A 25,374-nucleotide genomic window follows, 5' to 3' on the forward strand; every position below is an offset into this window, starting at 1 on the left:
ACTGGATCTTCATAGTGGGAATCCCAGGATCCTAAGAACACATACCTGAACCTATTGGAAAAGCAAGTTCTTGGACCTGTACTTCACGGAGAGCATTAATGGCCAACCAGTGCAAGCCAGTGTGTCAAAACCAGCAAAGTAAAATAAAGCAAGTGACCTTTGGGTAAAAAGATACTTCCTACCATTTTCCTTTCTCTTCAATAATGTGGAAGAATCAATTTTAAAGAGGGAAAATGGAAACAGTAACTCAAAGCTAACCATGGTTTATTATTTACTTATTTGTTTGTTTATTTATTTATTTATTTACAGCTAAAACATGAACTGAGGTTGGTGAAGGGGAAAGATTTAATCAATTCATCCTTCACTAGATTGATCTTTAAAATCAGTAGTCACCAGAGAACTGTGGATTCAGCTCAAAATATAGTTAAAAAGTAAGCATGGATATTTGACAGAGATAGATTACATTTAATGAATGGTGAAGCAATATTTTATTTATAGCCCTCTGATTTGAGACTCCTTAATATACTAGTTACCATATTTAGAACATTTGTGAATAGCTTTTTTTTTTAATAGAGCTGTATTACTTTTAATATACTTCAGAGACTTTAAAAATATCTACTTGACTTTTAAAAATATGTACATATACTGAAAGAAAGCCTTTATTCCTTTAAAGGAAGTAGTACAATAGAAATTCATACAGAATGAGACTCACTCAATGATTATGCTTTTTCTAGGTGCCCTTGGTGCTGTAGATGTTTCAGAGGTGAAAATGTCATGCTTAACATTATTTCTCTATTATTTCTTTTATCTCATTAGGAATGGATAAAAGAAGATAGTAAACAAAATTTTATTTTGTCTTTATGTTGAACAGAAAACATCGGTGGGGAAGCACCAAAAAATGATTCAAAAATATGCATTCTTTATCTATTCACAAAATATTTACTAGCAAAGGAAAGTTTTACAATATTTTAAAGTGACCCTCTTAAGTAGTATTTGTATTTTCAATAAACTTTTTTTTCCATTTTCATTTCAAATAAGAACCTTTGATGTAAATATTAAGTGCATATTTCTAATCCACATGGCTTATTTTCTTAAATGAGTCTCATAGAATATAAGTAATGACACTGTGATAGAAAACATTATTTCCATAGATGAATTCACTCTTTCTCAGAAAATCCATTGAATTCAAGTTAATTGCTCAAGGTAAGATACTGTTCTCTCTTTTATGTGAAGAGCATTATTCACAAAAGCCATGGTTAACACTTTAGATAAATGCATGATAAGTTGGTAAGAAAATAGACAGCTTTTAGTGACATAAAGTACATTTGAAATCAAGAATATTTTGCTAAGTTGAATTTTAAGCATCAGATGCCCAGCTGCTGTGTCTCAGTGGTTGAGTATTGGCTTATGAACCAGGAGGTCGCAGTTTGATTCCTGGTCAGGGTACATGCCTTGGTTATGGGCTACTAGACCTTTAGTGTGGGTAGGGCTGAGGGAGGCAGCCTATCAATGATTCTCTCTCATCATTGATGCTTTGGTCTCTCTCTCTCTAGAATCCTTTCCTCTCTGAAATCAATAAAGATATATATATATGTATTTTAATTTTAATCATCAGAGTTTCTGAAAAAGAGTCCTAAAATAAATTTTATTCTAATGTAATGCTTCATGATTAATATCTCATTTGCATAGTAATTTTTAAAATTATTTATTAGAAATAAAGTTTGCAAAGTTATAAAAAGTATAACTAGATGAATGTGAGAAAACATTTTTCAAGTTCTGAATGGGAGAAAATGATATTTGTAAATCATATATTTTGAAAATTTATTATTTCATGGCATCCATAAAATTCTCTAAGGAAAGGTTTAGGGAAATGGCCTGACTTTTGTTTATAAAAGCCCATTAATTTTAAATAGTCTACAAAAGTGGCTTCTAAAGATATTACAAATAGTTAGGAGACATGTGGCCAAGGAGAGATACAGGAAAATCCTAGAGAGAGAGAGAAAATATTTAAAACCCAGTCCTGTGGAACAGTCTAAGGGCAATGGGAAAACGAGGTATTTTGCAGGATGTGATGGTAGAATATGTATCTGAGTATGATTAGCTGGGGGTCTTATTTATTCATTGTACACAATATCCCCCTGGCATTTTCCATATGAAGAGATGCATCTCAGTTTATTGATCTTAATCAGTGCATTATTAACTAAATCATTTAATACTAGGAAGGTAAACAAATCAACTAGTATATAAATATTAAGTATAAATTTTAACTGGCAGTGGAAAGTATTTGCTTAAGTCGACAACTAAGTATTAATGTATTTTGATGAATAGCATATAATTGTGTCTTTGTTTTCAAAAAAATATAACTCCTAACCAATATTTTAAACTACATCACAGCACCCCACTATACAGTGTCCCACATTTGGTCATTTCAGACGTCAAAAGGATTGCCAACAACTAGAAGTAATCTTAACAGTTCTAAATAGGCTATTTACAATAGCCAAGTTTCACATAAACTTCATTTGCATGGTCAGCTAGCTCCCAGTGTTATAAAAATTAAAGACTGTAATTCACAGTGGTCAGGCTAATAAATATATGCTCAGTAAGTACTGTTTTAAATTATGAAACACTGACAGTGACAAGATAAGACACCCAGAAGTGTAAACATAGATGCTATTAATATCTAATTTTATAGAATAAGCAAGAACATAAAAAGCAACATAAGTGAAACAAAATAATCCTATTAAATCCTAATGGTTATTTTATTTTAGCTATTTTTATGCTGGAATTGTTATTGTAATAAAGCCAATTTCCACCTATTATCTTATAAGTGCACACTCATTGAACAGCACACCCCAATGTTCTCATTGTTGCCACCTATATGTATTAGAATTCTTTTTATGTATGTTCATTAAAACAGAAAAACATTTATGAAAGAAGTTCTAGAAAAAGAAGGGAAGTATAGAATGGTAAAAACCTCCCATTCCTGTTGGATATCACCCTGTTATTATGATAGAACCAGTGGAAAGTCATGAGGAAATATTCTGATACTTTGAATAGGGGGAGAACTGCTTCAGACCCAAAGGAACGAGATCATTTGCCTTAATATTGGATGCTCTGAGAATATTAGGGTACAACAACCATAACAATGTACACTTGGTAAGATTGTTTAGGAAAGTAGAAACACTGAGGCTTCTCTAAATGATTTGATATGTCACTTAGAGACAAAGAAGGATAGAAATGCCAAAAAGGTGATTGTGAACTTCCTTGTGTAACAAACATACTATGTGGAGGACCCTCAGAAATAATCACTTTCAGAGGGTTTGAGGTCCTTCCTGTTTTTTCTCATGAAGGATTATCACTGCCGTAGATACTTAAAATATAAACATTTTGATTCTTGATGATAATTTCTTCAGAATATTCCTTTATGTGCAACCATTTGTGTACAGGTAAAGTTAGTTTCTTACTGTCTTGCAGTGTGATTGATATATTCAGACAGTTTGACAAATTTCAACCAGAGGTGATTTAGGCAAAGATCCGCAGCTTACATTTTAAGGAAATTATTCTCTGAAATAATGGCTCAGCTCCTACTTGGAGATTCCAGATGGACCTCTTTTCATTTGAAATTCAAGTCCTGAGCTCTATGCAGCTTGGTCCTTGCCAATTCTCCCTGGGTCTCACGGCGACCCCTTTCGTCTTCTTGGTCTTCTTGGATCGATAGCTCTTCTTAAGCAGAGAAAACAAAGCTCCAGGCCAAAATAAGACATAGAGGGAAGTGAAAATAAAAAGACATATATTTCTCTCATGTGATTCCTTTACTTTATTCACTACAGGCAACATACTCAGTATTTTAAAGTCAGAGAATCATGGTGGGAAAGAGAAAAACCAATACAATCTCCTTTTCATTGTAGGTTAGGAGTTATTCAACATTCTTCCAATATTCCTGGTCTACTTCATCAATAAATTTTTGTGATGTTTTTATATAATGTTGTGGTCTTTTGTCAGTACCCTTGCATGTAAGTCCATCATGCTAATAAGTATGCAAGTAGGAAGCAGTGAAAGTACTTTCTATTTATTTATGTCTTAAGATGTATATAATTTCATATAAAGTAAATTTATGGATATAGATTTTTCCTGATAAAATCACTTAAACTTTGTTATCAGCATTTATATGACTGAGTACACAGTTTTGTCTGTATATTGATTAGATTTATTTTAAAAAATCCATTAATATGTTTTGAGAATTTTTTCAAAAACATTCCATATTCTCCTCACAATTGTCTTGGGATATTGAGAGACTGCCAATAGTGAGTAATAAGGAAAATATATCTTTAACATTTGGGGACATGGTAATAACACATGACAGATCTGAAGTAAAGGAGATATGTATGTTATGAAGTAGGTTACTAAATATTTTCCTTTATAATAAAAAGAGTTATTCCAGAAATTCCTTAACTTCTTCCATGTCACTCATGGAAATGTGAAACCCTCAGTCTGTAATATGAGTTCTGGTTAACCTTCATAGAATCAGTCAAAATAAATATTCATGAAAAACAGGTTCATTTTTTTAAAGGGATATTTCCAAGATTATAAGAGTGTAAGGACAATAATGGAAATTGAGTTTTAGTTCTTTATATCTACTTTCCCTAGTTTGTGTCATGGAAAAGGGGACTCTGTATAAATAGAAATCCAAGTTATATGTTTTGTATGTAGCAAAAGTAGAGGTCATATAATTCTGTGTTTTTTTGCACCAATCTTATATATTTAGCATGTCATAGGGTTTTGCATAGATAATTTTAGAAAGATGAAAGTATATATCAGAATCACATTTAATCTACTATTCTAAAATTAAAAAGTTACGATTTCTCTAGTCTTATCTGCTTGATTTATACCATCAGGTTTCATGGCCTTTATGCTTTGCTTCTAGCTTTCAGTAAAGGGAAGAGTTAAATTTATGGTTATTTGTATCTAGATAACAAACTCTTCCTTTTTGGACAAATCATATGTCTACTGACTTTTTATTCTGTAGACTATCTTTGATTTTCTTTAATATTTATAAATTTTTCTATTTTGTGTACATCTGACTGACAATACTAACTGACAATACCTATACTCTTTTATTTGAAAATCAATATTTATTATAGATATCATCCTAATGCAGAGTTTCCTGAAAATGATAGTTATTTGGTTAGTATTTTACTAATATTTTCCATTTTATTTTTATAGCAAATAATATTTTATGATTTAATTTGAAAAAAAATCACCAATTCAGGAAACACTGAAAATAGCAGTGAGTTATAAAATAGGTGAAACTTTTAGTAAGCTTTTATTCCATGAAAGTGGTATATGATCAGTAGATTTCAGTTAAATTCCTCCTAATATTTGAGTCAATGGAATCAATTCACAAAAGAAAGCCACCCTAATTAAAAATATGATCTATAACAGCTATTTTTAATGTGCACACATGAGTTTATATGATGTATGTTTTTTAAATTTTAGTATGTAATAATAATTGTAAAAAAATGTATTATTAAAGAAATGAAACATGTCCAACAAAAATTGGAACTGAATGCTGTGCTTAATGTCTAGGTCACAAGTTTTATTTTTCTGAATCATCATGCCACATGCTATACACATTTCACTGCAAGGAAGTTAATTAAAGATATACAAGTCACATTTTTTTGTTCAATAAATGTCAGTTATGTTATTTTTTTAAATTTACTGGAATGGCATTAATTAATAAAATTATACAGGTTACAGACATACAATTCTGCAATACATCATCTATATATTGAATTGTGTGTTTACCACCTCAAGTCAATCTCCCAAGTCAAGTCTCCTCCCATCACCCTTTATTCCTCCTTCATTATTAATTTGATACAAAGTTTTAAGAAAGTATGCAGTTGGTCATTAAAATTATAAAGAAATAAATCAAAAAGTACTTTTCTTATTTATAAGGTCACTCTAGCTTAATTTTCACATCATTAATATGCTAAATTCTCATAAAAAGTTCACTTAAGATAGAAATATAAATAAATGTGAAATCTGTTCATACTTCAAAGTTTGATTCCAAAGAATATTCAATTTATTAACATCTTGTTACATATGTTTAATTATATATATATGTATATATGTATATATATATGTATATGTATATGTTTATACTAGAGGCCTGTTGCAGGGAGATTCCTGCAAGAACAGGGCTTCCTGAGCCTGGACGAAGCAGAGAAGGGAGGGAAGCCCACCGAGGCAGGCTTCGCTCCCTTCTCTGCTGCCTCGCTCCCTCCCTTCGCCGCTCCGCCCTCAGCTCCCACTCTTCTCTGCCACCTGGGCTCTCTCCCTTCTCTGCCGCTTTGCTCCCTCACCAGGTCACGGATCCAAGACCTGGGTCCTGCAGGCAGCATCGCGTGTTGCCGGCCCTGCCTCGCTGGGTCGTGGATCTGGCCCCACCTGCAGTATGAAAACTTAACGGCCATCTTTGTTGGGTTAATTTGCATACCCTTCTTAATGGCTAATGGGCATAGCGAAGGTATGGTCAATTAGCATCTTTGTCTTTTATTAGTGTATATATTTACATATGTATATAGGTATATATTTCCGTTTAGCTCTATACAAACTGGATAACTATATACATATCAATTTGTATGTTCGTTTTTTACTAGATTGTATTATACTCAATTGTAATATATTTAGTTATACATGGATTATACAGTATATCAAAGCAAGTTCGTAATGAAAAAATATTTATTTCCACAAGAATATGTTATTTAATTTTAAAATAGGTTTTATTTTATTATGAATCACTCCAGAATAAAGTAAGTCACAGTATTAACTTATGAGAAGGATAAGATTTACCAAGTTATTTTATGCTTGAGATTGTTTTATCTAAGACTATGGCTTATCTAGAACTAAAATTTCATTTCCTAGAAATAAATTTATTATTGCAGTTATTTTTACATTTTAAAATTTTTTGTGTATTTTCAAAATAAGTTCTATAAAAGTACATATCTTTAAAAATTCTTGCTGTAGACATCACCATATATTTTAATAATTGAAAAAGTTAGCAAAAATATTATAATTTGTTGTTATAACATTTTATTTGTAATTATAATGCTTTTTAACATTTCAATATGTTTATTTTTCTATAATTTTGTTTTTATTTGTAACAAAACTTTCTTTGTAGTGAGAAAATTTTGTAAATGATCAGTTTCACCTTGACCAAATACTATATTTTTCATAGGTATGTGTTTTATTATCTTTACTTTTTTAAATATATGGTAACTATATTTTATCTAATATTTAAATTAACCTTTATTTAATCATGTGTTATTAAAATATGCAAATAATATGAGTGAATATTGGTTTTTGTTAGTTTTTTACCTTGTTTTTACATTAACTTCTAAATTGACTTCATTAAGATCATGTTTTGTGAAATTTCTTTGATGTTACTCTGGGCACAAAATATCTATTTGCAGAATGCTTCAGTGAAACTTAAATGCGTGATTTATCTAATGCAAGTCATATATAACAGTGCTAAAGTGAATATATATTGATAATTTATGAATTATTATTTATTTGTATTTCTTTAATATGTCAAGGACTAGAAAGAATTTATTGAAATACTTTAATACTAAAATGTTCCTTGTTATCTTTTATATTTCTTTTACTTTATTATGTGTATATATGTGAGTGTGTGTGTGTTTATTATTTCCTATACAATTTCAAAGAAATAAGTTTTGTGATTAAACATTGTAAATCATGACTCAACCTTTCGTGGAAAAGGTTTGGAGCATATTTTAATTTCAATAACTCAGATATTAATTTCATCACCAATTTTTAAAATTTTCTTTTGACATATTTATTAACACTATTTTTTGTCTTAGTTTTTGCTCCTGTGGACATCAAATAGATATGGCTTTTGTTCTGTCATTTAAAAATCATTATGAGAAGATTATTTTCTTAATATATATTATTATATAAATATTTAAATTGGTTAATTCTTCCTAAGTGCTTTTTACTGTTAAAATTATTTTAATTCATTTATTACTGTTCTGTTTAGTATAGTGGGATTTTCATCTTAACACGTTTTAAAGAAGTAAACATTAAGTCTTAGGCTATTTCAAATAATATATCTGTTGAAATTATGTGCCAGTGCCATCATTGCTAGTATTCAATTCTCATTTGTAACTTCCACTCTAAAGATTTAACGATAATCTATTGTTTTCTAATAATTTGGATTTTTAGATCAAGCTAACTCTTTCTTTGCTGTTGTCCTATTTCTCCCTTTTGTATTAGAATTTATTTTGTTTTTGAAATTGCTTAAATTAATGAGTAAATAACAAAAACTTTTTGCATATAAAGAATTTCCTACACTTAAAAAAAGTTGTTTTGTGGCATATCTTCAAACACATTTTAGAAAATTTTATCTCTTAACTTTATATTGCTTGTATGTCATTGACATGACAATCTAGTCAACTTATTTTTTTTTTAATTATAGGTTGGAATTTGGCTAATTTTCTTATAGTGCCAAATTGCCACTTCCCTTCACCTAATGTTACTTCGTGTTTGGCTTTATCATGCATGCTGTTGTTTCTTTTAGCTTCCATTTTAGTCATCTTTTTCTTTACCGCCTTTTCATGTGGTATATCATAGAGTCCACAGAACAGTTTTAATGATTAAATTAGCACCCTTTAAGTAACAGCTTTCTAACTTTATTAATGAAGACATTATATCTATACAGTGGCTCTGTAGTTTGCTATTCCTTTCCAGAATTTCTGTTAAAGTAATTGTCTTATTCTCTCCATTTCTAGCAACTTTATTCAATGAAGACTTATTTCCTCTCATTAAGATTAATTATCTGATCCATTTTTCTTGATAGGAAATGACTAAAAATAGTTCAATTTTTCTCTAGTCAGATATATTATTTATTAGGAAATGTTTTACAATTATTATTCATAATTCTAAGAAAAAATTATACTACTGCTTTATTAAAGCAAAAACAAAAGCCAGTGTTTTAGTGGAAATAACCTAATGGTGCAGAAAAATTGCTGTGCATCCAGATGTAATAAAATAGTTGCTTCCTACTTGGGTTAAAGAGCTACTCAGCACACATAGAAGAATCAACATTCATTTACTAAAATTGTGTTCTGCCCTGGCCAGGCATTTCAGTTGGTTAGAGCATTACCCTGATATGTCAAGGTTGCAGGTTCAATTCTGGTCAGGGCACATACAGGAATCAACCAATGCATGAATAACTAGAATAACAAATTGATGTTTCTCTATATCTCCCTTCCTGTCTCCCTAAAGTCAATTTTTTAAAAAGTAACTGTGTTCCTCCCAAACTGTGTTAGAATTCATGATTCAGAACAGCAGGCATATATAAAATGTAAATATGAAAAATTACAATAAGGTATTTAATAAGTTTAGAAATTGTTATATACTTTCATGCAATATTTCTAATGTTAATAGCCCACATCTCTAAATAAATCATCCCATTAAAATTATTGAATAAGCCCTAGCCAGTGTGGCCCAATCGGTTGGAGTTGGACCTACAACTGTACACTGAAAGGCTACAACTCCAGATCAGGGCACATATCCAGGTTGCGGGTTTGATCCTCTGTTGGGATGTTTACAGGAGGCAACCAATCAATGTTTCTCTCTCAAATGGATGTTTCTCTCTCTCTCCCTTCTACTCTCTCTAAAAATCAATAAAACCATATCCTTGGGTGAAGATTAAAAAAAATATTTAGTAATATTATTATAAGAATATTCAACAGAATATAGTCAACAGATATATATATATATATATATATATATATATATATATATATATACAAATATATATAAATATAAATTTAAAGAGTATAATGTATTTAACTTTAGATATATGAATGCAAATATAGTGATAACATTTTGATGTTGACTTCCTCACAGACTAGGTTTTGTTTTTCATGTAGAGGTGGCAGTATACAGTAGATGAATTTGAGAATGAGAGAAATAAGCTTTTATTTAATCTAAAAAAATAAAAATTAAGTATTTTACCTTTATTTTTAATCCAAAAAAAAAAGTTAAATCACAGATGTACAAAAGAACAGCAATCTATTCCCATAGAAATTATCTTAGAAAACATGTAAACAGCATCTGGATCCAAATATCACTCAGGGAATAAAAGAAGCAAATAAAAATAATTATCTGCAAATAGCTAAAAATAAATATTTGCAATTTCATGTTGTGTGTAATAAAATAGAATTATAAAATCAGTTGCCATTGAAGTTTAGTAAATATTGTCTTTGAAAAGACTTTGGCATTTCTTAATTTGAAACATATATCAAAATAAAAAGAACATTTTTATTTAAAAAAACACAATTTTGTATTTTAAACTTAAATTTACATATATATATATACTAGAGGCCCGGTGCACAAAAATTTGTGCACTCAAGGGGAGGGGAGGGTCCCGCAGCCCGGCCTGTGTTTTTTCGCAGTCTGGGACCCCTCAGGGGATGACCACCTGCTGGCTTAGGCCAGATCCCCGGGGGATTGGGCCTAAGATGGCAATCAGACATCCCTCTGGCAGCCCGGCAGCCCTTGGGGAATGTCAACTTGCCAGCGGGGAACAGGCCTAAACTGCAGTTGGACATCCTTAGCGCTGCTGAGGAGGCAGGAGAGGCTCCCACCACCACTGCTGTACTGGCAGCCATCAGCCTGGCTTGTGGCTGAGCAGAGGTCCTCCCATGTGAGAGCACCCTGACCACCAGAGGGCAGCTCCTGCATTGAGAGTCTGCCCCCTGGTGGTCAGTGTGTGTCATAGTGACCAGTCATTCCCAGTCTTCCTGCTGTTAGGGTCAGTTTGCATATTACCCTGTTACTATATAGGATAAATGCCTGGTGCCGGCTGGTTTGCCCTGAAGGGTGTCCCAGATCAGGGTGGGGATCCCGCTTGGATGCCTGGCCAGCCTGGGTGAGGGGATGATGGCTGTTTGCAGCTGGTCACACCCTCTTTAGGGTGGGGGTCCCCATTGAGGTGCTTGGACAGTCTGGGTGAGGGGCTGAGGGCCGTTTTCTGGCTGGCGGGTGACTGAAGCTCGCAACCTCTCCTTTTTTTCTTTTTTTTTTTTTGTTTTATTCTGGGATTTATTTACCTTCTATGGCTGTCACTGGAGCTGAGAGCCGACTTTAGCTCTGAGGCTCGGCTCCAGCTCTGAAACCTCAGCTGCTGAAAGCAGGTATCTGGGGTTTGTTTAGCTTCTATAATTGAAACCCTGTTGCAACTCCAGCTCTGAGGCCCGGCTGGCTGAAAGCAGGTTTCTGGGGGTTGTTTAGCTTCTATAATTGCAACATAGTTGCTCAGAGTGCAGCTCAGAGCTGGGCGGCGGCAGGCGGGGAACCTTGGCTTCCTCCATCACTGGAGCAAGCCAACCTCCTGTTTGCTTCAGCTGCCTGGTTGCCAGCCGCCATCTTGGTTGGCAGTTAATTTGCATATTGCCCTGATTAGCCAATGGGAAGCGTGTTGGAGGTATGGTTAATTACCATGTTTGTCTATTATTAGATAGGATATATATATATATATATATATATATATATATATATATATAATATTGAAAGGTAATTACTTTTTTAAATATATTTTTATTGATTTCAGAGAGGAAGGGAGAGGAAGAGGGAGATAGAAACATCAATGATGAGAGAGAATCATTGATCCACTACCTCCTGCACTCTGCCTCCTGGGGATCAAGCTTGCAACCCCAACATGTGCCCTGACTTGTATTCAAGCCATGACCTCATGATTCATAGGTCGTTGTTTAACCACTTGCCTGGTGAGAATTTTTTAAATGTTATGGATAGCCGTTTATTCATTGGTGTTCAAAATCTATAACAACATATTTCCTGATGACTTTTTGAAGAAAACAATCTAATTGAGAATACATAAAAAGAAATTTATTATTTGTTTTGAATGAAATAATAAGTATGATATGGCACCTGAGTTCATAAAAGTTCAATTTTTAAAATGTTTCTCTCTGTATGAGTGTGTGTATATATAAATGTGAGTGCTTGCCACATGTGAAGCTATTTATTTTAATGTTTTGGTGACTTATAGTATCAAAATTAACTTCAGAAAGATAAGTTAAATATAAAAATAACATTTTTTGCTTATTTTATAAAATAGAGTTGACTGGAACATTGAAACATAACATACCTGATTTTCCTGCTTTTACAAAGGTGAGAAGTTAAATTGTACTGTCTGAAAACTAGTTCTGGAGTATTTCTTTGTACCTTTTCTCATCTAAAAGGTGACTGCTAATGTTGGACCCTCAGAATAAAAGTAAAAACAAAACTCTGTAAAGCATAACCCAAAAATTATTTGACCCACTCTGCTACACTGTGTCTCTTTATTGGTGAATTCAGACCATTTATACTTAGGGTAATAATTGATGTATGAGGATTTCCTGTAGCCATTTTCTTTTGTTTTCTGGTAGCTCTGTACCATCATTAGTTCTTTTCCTTTATGTTTCTGTCAGTTGTTTTTTGTTTGGCGGTATTCCATATTCTTTCCTCTGTTTCCTCTTTTTTAAAGCTAAGTGTCCTGGTTTGGGGGTTTTTGTGTGTGGTTACCATTGGGCTTATAAAAAATGAAGTTGTATATATATAGTATTTTTTTTTGTCTTTTGAGTGCATTTGATCTTCATCCTCCTTTGCCAGTTCAAAACTTTCAAATTTTGTTGTCAGAAATTATTCCTGTTTATGCTGCGAGTTTTTTTGGTGATCTTACTCTTAGTGTTGTAACCTTATGTTCTTCATTTCAGGTATACTAATTCCCTTGAGTATTTCCTACAACGGAGGTTTTGTGGTGCTAAAATACCCAGCTTCTGTATATCTGGGAGTATCTTTGTATCCTTCATATTTAAAGTATCATTTTTCTGGATATATTATTTGTGGCTTTTTAAATGTTTGAATATTTGGTTACACTCTTTTCTGGCTTATAGAATTTCTGTTGAGAAGTTAGATAAAATTCCAATGGGTTTTTGTTTGTAGGTCACTTTCTTTTTTTCCCTGTTGCTTTGAGAAATTTTTCTTTGTCATTAATTTTTGACAGTTTTAATACAACGTGCCTTGGAGGTAACTAGTGTACTGTGTGCTTCTTGTATTTGAGGATCGAGTTCTTGCCATAGGTTTTGGGAGTTTTCATCCACTATTTATTTGAATAAACTCTCTGTTCCTTTCTCCCTCTCTTCCTCTTCTGGAATGCCTGTTATTTTAATTTCTTTTTTCTTTAAAAAAATTTTTTTTTATTGATTTCAGAGAGGAAGAGAGAGAGAGAAATAGAAACTTCAATGATAGAGAGAATCATTGATCAACTGCCTCCTGCATGCCCACACTTGGGATCAAGCCTGTAACCGGGTATGTACCCTGACCAGAAGTCAAATAGTGACCTCCTGGTTCATAGGTTGACACTCAACTGCTGAGCCATGCAGGCCGGGCAACATCACTTTTTCTGATGGAGTCAGATAGTACTTGTAGAGCTGTTTCATTTTTCTTTACACTTAGGTCTCTCCTTTTTTCCTTCTGCATAATTTCAAGATTCCTATCTTTGCTACCACTAATTAATTTCCTTAACTGCATGCTTCATTTCCAGGATTTCTCATTGATTCTTTAAAGTTTCAATCTCTTTGATAAAGTACTCTTTTTGTTCATTGATTTGTTTTCTGAATGCATTAAAGTGCCTATATGTATTTTTTTTGCATCTCATTGAGTAATTTCAGAACTGAAATCATGAAATCCCTGTCATTTATAGCACATATTTCCCTGTGTTGCAGCTTGCTTTCTGGAGATTTTTCATTTTCTTTCTCATCCTTCTCAATACTGTGGTTTATTCATGGTATTTGCTGTTCTCCTTTGTCTAGGCATGTATATCTGTCTGTATTAATGGCCTTCCATAGCAGCTTTCTCTGAAGATGTCTTTCTATTCATTTCCAGGAGATGGTATTGATGAATTGCAATATTTTTAACCTCTGTGATCTCCCAGACTTGGCCTCCATGGCTTCCATTAGACAGTACAGCTGTGCTGCTTGGGAGTAGGGTTTATTTTGCCCTCACCTTAATGGCAGCCCCTGAAATCTGTGAGTTTCCCACCCAAGTACCCAACCTGGAGAGCAGTCACTGAGGGAAACAGCAGTTCTACTGAAATAACCTTTGGTTTATAGGTAATATACTTCCCATCCTGGTACCAAGGGGACTAGATGGTGAGTTTTGGGAGTCCAAGTGGTGGCAGGTTCCATTTCCTTGTCTGAAACATCACCACCTAACCCAACAGTGGAGAGCCACAATGCATAACCCCCTGCTCTGTCATGCATCTGCGGCTCAGTCACTGTTTTTGTTGTCACAAATTTTCTCTGCTCACCTTGCTGGATGGCCTCCTGTAGATCTCTGTTCCTCCCAGTGGAAGGAAGCACCTGCTACTGCCGGCTCCCTCCCCTCTCTAGGCCAATCCTGAGCTCCCAGCTGCAGGGTTGTATCTATGAACCTTCTGAACTTTCTTCCCTTTGTTTTTCCCCATTTATTCCCAGTTGCTCACCTTTAGATGTTTCAATGTTCAGGTCTCTCAGGTATACCTCAGTACTGAGCAGGGAATTCTTTGTTGAATTATAATTGGTTAACTTGTTGAAATTTCAGGAGGAGAAGCCAAAGAGTTCTCTCACGCCACCATTCCTCTGATGTCATTATCCAAAAAATTTTTAATTAAAACAAACAAACAAACAAACCTTCAGTTCACCTGAGGTTTAAGAATAATTGAGACAGCTATATATTATATGTTTCCAATTATATTTCAATTATATTCTGTAAAAGCAAAATTATGGAAATGGTAAAACAATCTGTGTTTGATAGGGTAGGAGAAAGGGATAAATAGGTGGAGCACAGACAATTTTGAGGGCAGTGGAAATATTCTGTGTGATAGTATAATGATGGACTCATGTCATTACATATTTGCCCATACCTGTAGAATGTAAAACAGCAAGAATGAAAAAGAAATGTGAACAATGAACTTTGGTTGCATATGACTTGTCAACATATCTTCATTAATTGTAACAAGGGACCACTCTATTGAGAGAAGTCAATAATGTAGGAGGCCATGCATGTGTGGGAACAAGAGTTATATAGGAAATTTCTATAAATTCTATCAATTTTGCTATGAACTTAAACATATTCTACAAACATAAAGTATTAAAAAAATAAGAATACATTCAGTGTGCTTCTCAATAGTATCATACTAAATATTATAGAAAGAGAAAGTAAATTTATCCAAATTTATTTATTACTGTGTACAAAGGATCTAATTCCCTATTAGTGATTATTAATTAATTATAATGTTGACATAAAAATTTAGCTTATTAATTGTTTCATTCATTGTTTAATTATTTTCCCATATGACAATATTATTTCTAAAGAGAAACCCCATTAGCTTAAAAGTTGTGAAATACTAATATCTTATTTTTAATATCTAATAAAATTTGTTTATCTATGCAGAATATATAATTTTAAAGTAATTATATAATAGGAGTGGGGGATACACTTTTTTAAAATAACTTTCTATTTTGCATGTCAGTAAATGCAGCTAACAAACATACTATTTTTCTCTTGCATCATGGATTTATAGATGGCTGATCTTAAATCCTCTGCTTCTGTGTGTAAAACAAGAATGAGGAGTAGCATAAAACATTATAAAAACAAACAAAGCACAAAATATTATGGTTAATTTTCCATCTAAATGGAAGAAATATTGCCATCAATGAAATCTCAATTTCCAAAGTATTTATTCCTTAAGTGGAAGTAATACTGAACCCATGTTCAGATGACTCCCACTTTGAAAGCTAATTCTCTAGAGGCAGGTGCTGGTATAAGGAAAATGGTTTATTCAAGAGCCAGTAGCCTGAAAGGATGCACGACTCCCACACCCAAAACCATCTTTTTTTTTTAAAGTTTTTGTTTTTTTTGTTTGTTTGTTTTTTAATATATTTCTTTATTGATTCCAGAGAGGAAGGAAGAGGGAGAGACAGAAACATCAATGATAAGAGAGAATCATTGATCGGCTGCCTCCTGCACGCCCCTCACTGGGGATCAAGCCCACAACTCAGGCATGGGCCCTTGGCCGGAATTGAACCCAGGACCCCTCAGTCTGCAGGCTGACGCTCCATCCACTGAGCCAAACCGGCCAGGGCCCCAAAACCATCTTAACATCTCAGTGCAGGCAGGGGTTTTTACCGAGTGTAATAGGGAAACAGAACGAAGAAATCAGAGGGAGGGGCTATGGATGTGCAGGCAGTGTTATTGCTGGTCCTGATATGGATCTTTAATGTCAGCATACTGGAACTGATCAGTGTCAGCCAGATTCCTGTGGTTGGGTGATCTGAGTCAGCCAAAGTTTAGTGGTCAAAGCCATTTCTTGTACAACTGTAACTGCTATTGCCTGCAGTATGGCCATGAGGAAACTGTTAGTATAATTTTTTTTATAAGTTTGTTAGTAAACACTATTCTAAACACATTTCATGGTTAGTAAAATAATTTTAATCCCTTTTATAGAAGTATGATTTTTTTTCATTCTTTTGAGATGGAATTCTTTTAAAAAAATTTATTTACCAACATATTGAGGTGATGCTGATTAATAAGACTATATAGGTTTCAAGTGTACTTTTGTTTTAAACATGACTTGTGTATTGCATCAGGTGCCCACCAACCAAAGTCAAATCATCTTTTCTTACCTTGTATTTGACCTTCTTTACTCTTTACTACCTCCCATTCCCCTTCACTCAGGTTACCATTATACTGTTGTCTGTGTCTATAAGTTTTATATCCCACATATGAGCTAAATTATATGTTCTTAGCTTTTCTGACATTTATTTTGCATAGCATATGATTATCAAGGTCCACCCATGCTGTCACAAATGGCAGTATTTCACATTTCCTCATGGCTAAGTAGTATTCTGTTGTATGTATGTACCACATCTCCTTTATTCAATCATCTAATTAAGTACACTAATGTAATTTTTTAACTGTGAAAATGTAAGGATAAAGGTATGTGGCAAAACAAAACAAACAAACAAAAAATAAAATTAATTTAAAGTTGTACAGAAAAACTTTTCTGTTAAACTTATTTTATATGACATTCAAATATGTAGCTCTAGTGTCATAAAGTAGCTCATATGACAGATAATAACATAAATTGTCATTTTCATTTTCACATTGAGGGATATTATTCTAAAGATATAAAAATTAGAATAATGTCTGGTCTCCTTTACTTATATTTTTAATGGCACCTAATTTTTCAACTCATGTGATGTATCCTTAAGAGCTGTATTTTCATTTAAGAAAAAATGATATTTATGAAATTAAATTCAGAGAATGATAAAACTGTTCTAACCACAGATCATCGTATGATTGATAACATGCAGTAATTTTTATTTATGGATAGATATATTTCTGAACTACTAAGCAAGGTAAAAAATTTAAATGTGACTTACGTGTTTTCATCTGTAATTCAAGTCTTCTATACCTGTGTCATTTGATAAAAATGGTATCAGAGGGTAGCCCAGTTTATGTACTGCTGAAAATAATGAACAAATCAGAGACTTCAGTCTCTCTAGCCTAAGTCTGAAGTAGAGTTCTGTTGGGCAAAAGAGGTGGATGACAGACCTCAAGCAGGACTGGACACCTGTGCAACAGCAAACTGAAAAACAAAACAAAACAAAAAAACCACAAACTTCAGTGTGTGCCGACAGTATGGGAGAAATAACTCTCTACATTTGAAGTCAAAAAATGTAAACAAATCATGCACATCATGATCTACTTCACTACACAGAAATGCTTTGTGAAACAAAGATCAAAGGATGTCAAAACACGTTATCACATTATTTTGTGAAAGCTACTAAATAGAAACGACGTAAATTAAAAGAAGGAAGATCCTAATGATCAGGCAATATGTTGCATGTGTATATGAAAATCTACATATGACATGAACAAACAAAAAGGAATATTATTTTTACTCTATAAGATTTCATATTTTAAGGTAGCATATTGAATGATCATTTCAGTAGTATTGTCCATATCTCAAAATTATCTGTTCCTATAAATAAATTTATTTTCCTAGCAATTGTTTTCTTACCATATTCACTTTTTTTACAATTTTATGTTTATCTGATAACAGTCAATTCACTAAATATTGCATAGTAGCCTATGACAAGATGAGATAAATGATGAACAAAGCTACTCAGGTACTTGCAGAAGTCATTCTGAATATCTGCTTAGCGAACTAGCATATTCTTAGGTAAAAGAATAGTAGAGCGATAACCAAATAGTGGGTTACTATAGCAAGTCAATGTACAGTTGAATGGGGAAGAAATAATTGAGAATATTATAAAAATACAGGCGAGTAATAAAAAACTAGCTGGGTAACTATATTCATTCATAGTGTCAAAAGGGATTTGCTGTATTATTTCACACACACGGGTAATGCAATTATTTTTAATCTGACATACACCACACCTCCTATGGCACTAAATAATCAGTTTACTCACAAATGGACCCAGTTCTCATATGGAAATCTAGATATCTAATCCTGATTCTGAGGGAGGATTGTGACAAGGGAGAAGATAGATTATAGGGTTACAATTAAGCTGACTATCTGCTCAGTGGTTCAAGGTAACAGGAATTAGTGTGCACAGCATTGACAATGAAGACCTGAATTTCAGATTTGTTAAATTGCAGGTAATATGGATACATAGAAATAAGGTTGTGATATGCTATTCATGATACCCATGTCAAATACATAAATTGGTGGTATCAGTTTAACATTTTAAAATATATTTTTAATGATTTCAGAGAGGAAAGGAGAGGAAGAGAGAGACAGAAACAGCAATGATGAAAAGAGAATCATTGATCTGCTGCCTCCTGCATGCCCCGCACTTGGGATGGAATCAGTAACCGAGAATTATGCCCTGAACAGGAATCATCCGTGACCTCCTAGTTCATAGGTCAATGCTCAACCACTGAGCTATGTTGGCCAGGTGTGGTATCAGTTAACATGCAACACACTGTCCCTCACTGGCTGATGTAGCCTGAAAACTTCTCTTTACACATGTAGTTCAGAAAAATTGTTTCTGGAACAATTTTTAGAGTGAAGAATTTGTTATCTGAAAAAACTGTGGTTGAGCTGAAAATATGATACAATGTATATATATGGAAACTTATTATAATTACTTGACTACAGTCATCAAATAGAGTATTGAGAGTTCAAGAAATATAAATATCTGGTCAAGCATTACATGATGCAAATATATGAATAAATATAATTGTCTATATCTGTGTTGTGCATTATTATAGTCTCTAGCCACATGTTGCCACTGAGAAACTGGAATGTGACTAGTCTGATGAAACTGAATGAAACTGAATTTTTAATGGAATTTAAGTTAGTTTAATTTTTATTTATTATATATATTTTAATTTAGAGATAGCAGAAGGGGGAGAGAAAAAGGAGTGGGAGGAGAAATATCAATTTGTTGTTCCACTTATATATGCATTCATCAGTTGATTCTTGCATATGCTCTGACAGAAGATTGGATTCACCACAGGGCATTGGACTTTGGAGTATTGGGAGATCACTCTAGTCAACCCAGCTACTTGGCCAGGACCAAGTTAGTTTACATTTTAAATAGACATACATGATTGCTGGCTACCTTTCTATAAAGAATAGCTCTAGACCATAAGTTAAAACAACTAGAAATGAGCCACTTATCAGATAAAGGAGGTAAAAGGCAACAGATTTGGGACTTATACATAAATGTACATATCTAATCTAATAAAAGAGAAACATGGTAATTGGCGTATGACCACTACCCTTCCCATTGGCTAATCAGGGAGATATGCAAATTAACTGTCAGCCAAGATGGCGGCCGGCAGCCAGGCAGCTTGAAACTAACATGAGGCTTGCTTGCTTCAGTGACTGAGGAAACCAATGCTCCCTGCCTGCCTTGTCGGCCTCTGAGCTGGCAGTTTGAAACATTTTAACAAAAAAAAACCACCCAGAAACCAGCTTTCAAGCGAGCTGGGATCCCAGAGCTGGAGTCAGAGCTGGAGTTATACATTGTTTCGATTACCTGCTTTCAGCAGTGGAGGCCTAAGAGCTGGAGCCTCAGAGCTAAAGCTGGCCCAGAATTAAAAAAGAAAAAAAAGAAAAAAAGGAGCAGTTGGGAGCTTCCGTCACACGCCAGCCTGAAAACAGCCCTCAGCCCCTCACCCAGCCTGGCCAGGAACCCCAGTGGGGACCCTCGCCCTGATCCAGGACTCCCTTCAGGGAAAACCAGCCAGCCCCACCCATGCACCAGGCCTCTTTTCCTATATAGTAAAAGGGCAATATGCCTCCCAGCACTGGGATCAGTGGAGCCGTGAGGCCTCCTGGCACCGGGATCAGTGTGACAGGGGGCAGCGCCCAAACCCTCTGATTGCCCTGCGGCTCTGTGCGTGACAGGGTACGGAGCCCCAACCCCCTGATTGGCCCTGCTCTGTGCATGACAGGGGGTGGCGCCGCAACCTCCCCATCGACCCTGCCTTGTGTGTGACAGGGGGCTGTGCCCCAACTCCCCAATCGGCCCTGCTCTGAGCCCGACCAGGGGCTGCACCTAGGGATTGGGCCTGCCCTCTGCCAGCCGGGAGCAGGCCTAAGCCAGCAGGTCGTTATCTCCCGAGGGGTCCCAGACTGCTAGAGGGCACAGGCCGGGCTGAGGAACCCCCCTTCCCCCCCGAGTGCACAAATTTTTGTGCACGGTGCCTCTAGTACATACACATTTACATATACTTAGACATATATGAAATTTGACCAGATGTCTAAAGTTAGGCATTTAGGTGTTATTTAAAAGTTCATAAATTTGTGCAGAAATCTAAGTACTCAGCTTTTGGCACTATCATCCTTAGGGTACCCAAATGTGGCTCTTCATGAACACACTAGAGGCCCGGTGCATGAAATTTGTGCATGAAAGGGGGGTGCCTCAGCCCGGCCTGCACCCTCTCCAATCCGGTACCCCTCAGGGGATTACCGACTGCCAGCAGTCGGACATCCCTCTCACAATCTGGGACTGCTGGCTCCTAACCGATCACCTGCCTGCCTGCCTCATTGCCCCTAACTGCCTCTGCTTGCCGGCCTGATTGTGCCCTAACTGCTCTCCTGATGGCCTGGTCACTTCCTAACTGCTCCCATGCCAGCCTGATCACCCCTAACTGCCTCTGTCTTGGCCCCCGCCACCATGGCTTTGTCCGGAAGGATCTCCAGAAGATGTCCAGTCTAATTAGCATATTACCCTTTTATTAGTATAGATGATGTTTTCAGAAACTCCCAGATTCAGGTCCTCATTCAAAACATCTAAACAAAAAGGAACAAATGAGATTCATCCATATCTTGGTTTCTAAATTAGAAAAGAAAATCTTTTCTAGAAGATATTCCATGGACTTCATTTACATTTTATTCATTTTATCAGTGCCCATGGGAAGAACTAGCTGTAGAGGTTAAAGGGAATGGGACTGTGTAACACTTTCAGACTGAATTATGATAGACTGACTCATGCAACAAGGGAAAAGAAGAAGTGTTGAGTAGGGAAGCAACAGTGTCTTTAAGGCATACTATGAATCCTGGAGAGAATCTCAGCTGGGAATAGGAAATGAAAAAAAAGGAAAAAGAAGCATATACTAGAATATGTACCTATTTCAATAGAAATATAAAAATGTACAAGGGCTTCCAGAGTTAGGCAATGGTGAAAGATGGCTTTTCAGCACTTAAAAAAAGGGTGCAAAAGGCATGGAGTATGGCTCATTTAGACTGGGACATATGGTATGTGGTGAGGTATGGAAAGATATGAGCCAGAGGGCTTGCTAAGTGTTAGATCATCTGAACCACGTATGTCCCAATAAAAATGTGCACATCACATAAAAAATGATGGTAAAGTGCTAACCAGCAGTTGCCATCCTTTCAGACCTCACAGACCACCAGTGGTCCATGGACCACTGGTTGGCGACCACTGTAAACACTTTTTACTGGAATATGATATTGGATTACTTATTGATTATCATAATATTAATGCAAAACAAAGGGTAGAAGGTTGCAGAAACTTCTCATGTTCACAAATACCACTGACCACAACCTGGCATCCCATCTTCCTTCTCAGCTTTATTTTACTGTATATTAATTATCAACTTATCTATATATACAAAAGCCCAGTGACTGGAACGGCAGAATGACCAGAACAACCAGAAAGACTGGTGGCTATGACAGGCACTGCGGCAGCCAACCGGCCTGATCCAGGTCCCGATTGCCACCCCCGGCTGGCCCCACCCCCAATCGCCCCACCCCATCCCGATCAGGGGCGGGGCCAGCCAAACACTTATGGCCCCTTCCCCTGGTTGGCCCAGCCCAATGGGCCCCCGTTGTGGTGGGCTAGCTGGATCCCACCTGTGCACGAATTCGTGCACTGGATGTCTAGTAATATATATGGAGCCATATGCAGCATGCTTATGCCTCTCCTGTCAAAACCTCACTGAGTCTTTATTTCACTACTAGAGGCCTGGTGCACAAATTCGTGCACAAGTAGAGTCTCTAGGCCTGGCCAGTGATCAGGGCCAATTGGGGCCTTCTGGTTGCCGGCCAGAGCCTTCCTTCATTCTACGCCGCCATCTGGTGGTATCCTTCAACTTACTCTGTTCAAGTCACACTGCTCTCCTTTCTTTTTCCTTTTCTTTTCTTTTCTTTTCTTTTCTTTTCTTTTCTTTTCTTTTCTCTTCTTTTCTTTCTTTTCTTTTCTCTTCTTTTCTTTTCTTTTCTTTTCTTTTCAGTTTTCATAACAGTCTATGTAATTATTACATTTGAATAATGTATAGGTGACAGTACAACTGCAGCACTGGTAACTGGATAAGTGACCAGTTCAGTTGAAGGTGCTCTCACTTCTGATGGATGCATATGCCAGCCCTCTTCCTCCTTGCAGCATTTCCAATTGTTGTCTATACTTGAAATACTCTTTCCCTAATATTACATGACTTAATTTTTGCAAGTATTTATTAGGTTCAACCTCTAAAAAACATATTTAATATTACAACCACCACCTTCCATAATCTAGAAAATAACATATTTTCTTGAAATGCTTTCACTGCTCTTCATTAAATACAATGTTTTAATCCTTGAATTGCATGCTCCTTAGCCGTAATCTGCTCTCTGCTCTTATGTCACTTGCACGTACAAAGTCTAGTATTTGGCATTTATAACATGGTTGAGTACTAGATCTTATTGTCTTTCTAGGAAATAATGTAAAATGTCTTAAAATATCAGAATGAATATTGAAAGCAGAAGCTTATATATTTAATTAAAAATAACAAGTACATGGTCAGTTTTTCAATTTCAAGTCTTGATTTCATGTCACTTGTAGAATGCCTCTGGAATGTTACTTTTTATATTGCCTTTATAAACAATCCAATTTTTATTCATTTATGGCTGCAAGTAGACAAATTTCTCAAATAGAAAACTTCTCATATATAAATGTAAATATGCAATAAATTTCATTTTCTTTATTTTATTTTAAGGATAAGTAATTCAAAGAGTTAAAGATGTACCCTTACTTTATTTTTTAATATGCTTTTATTGATTTTTAAAGAGAGAAAGGAAAAGAGAGAAAGAGAAAGATCAATGTGAGAGAGAAATATTGATTGTTGCCTCCTGCCCATACCCAGACTGAAACTAGACCCACAGTCTGGGCATGTGTCCTGACCGGGAATCAAACCAGAGACCTTTTGGTGCATAGGATGATGCTCTACCAATTGAGCCACACTGGCCAGGGCTCCTTTATTTTTAAACAAACAGGAAAATGAATAAAGCTTGAGTAGTCCTTTTACAATATAAATAATATTCCTGTATTTATTTTCAAATTTTTATTTTTCAGTTTTAATTTTTTATGCATAAGATTCATTAATCAATAAATAATTTGGAGAAACCCATGCATCTACAAGTCCTATATGAAAAATGAAATTGAATTCTGACAATTGGTAAATTGTTACTGTGAGAATAGTATATTTATATTTCAAAATAGCTTTTTCTAGCAAGAGCTAAAAATTCAATATTGTCCAAAAATAATTACATTCTGTAACCCCCTTCTCCAAAGTGTCATGTAAAAATTTTGTTTGATCAACATGAGAGAAAAGTATTTCAAAGAATATATGTGGTCTCATACCATGGACATTTCATCTACTATCATAGGGGCCCCTCCCTTTTATTTCCTACCGAACTTTGGAAGAATCTTTTTAAAAAAAATCTCTTAATATAATTGCAAGGAACAATCTTTTACATAGGTCTGCCTAGTATAAAATACATTTAGTTTTGACAATCTTTTGCCATCTTCATCTTTTTTACAAGTTGGGTTTTATCCTGAGTTCTACAGAATATTCTCCTTTTACAGAAGTTTACAAAGCTGCAATCTTAACAAAGTACAACAATTAGTAATGCAAAACATACAACATATTTTCCCCTTATATTTTGTTCCCAAGATTCCTATTGGCAGGATTTCACTCATTTCATTTCTAGCTTTATCCTGCCCTGATATTCTTATTTGATCATTGACGTATATAAGTTTAAATCTACTCACTTCCTGTCCTAGACTGATATGTGCTTCCTTTTGATTTATTCAGTTTTAAACTCGCTCTATACCTCTGAACACCTTAACTCAATGAAAAACATATCGCCCAACCATCAACCAAAAAGTACTCTCTCAATTTTGCAAAATAAGTCAAACTCAACATTTCCATTCACTTTTTTTAAGGTCAGGCTCTGAAATAGGATTTTTGGACTGGAATGTGTAGTGTTCTTTGGGCAGGATGGCTTTTCCTGGACTCTTCGTCCATCGAAGTCGAAGAATGAAACCACTGACAAAAGATGGTATAGTAATGGTGAAAATTTATTGAAGAACAAGAACAGACTCCCACGTGGGGATGGGGAAAGAGTCCCACTTAGTTCTTTTTTCCTATAGTTTATAGAGGCTGCAGATCTTTGTGCCTTGATATCCCCACTGATTGGTCACTATATCCTTCTGATTTGGTCACTATAGCAACTCCTGAGCTCAAACATATGGGACATGTGAGGCTCTCCTTCCCTCCTCCCTTATTGTTTCCATATTCCCTCTGAGCTTTCTTCCTCCTTCCCTTTTTTCTGTAAATATGTGCCTTTTGCTACTCCCAGCTCTCTTGTCTTATGAAAATGTAACTTCCGCTGCTCCCAGCTCCCTTGTCTTATGGAAATGTACCCGTTTGCAACTCTGTAGCCCTGTGTTTTCTTCCATGGATCCCTTAATTTTTAAAATTTCCTAA

Source organism: Myotis myotis, unplaced genomic scaffold, assembly GCF_014108235.1.
Source record: "Myotis myotis isolate mMyoMyo1 unplaced genomic scaffold, mMyoMyo1.p scaffold_m19_p_3, whole genome shotgun sequence".
NCBI classification, from domain to species: Eukaryota; Metazoa; Chordata; class Mammalia; order Chiroptera; family Vespertilionidae; genus Myotis; species Myotis myotis.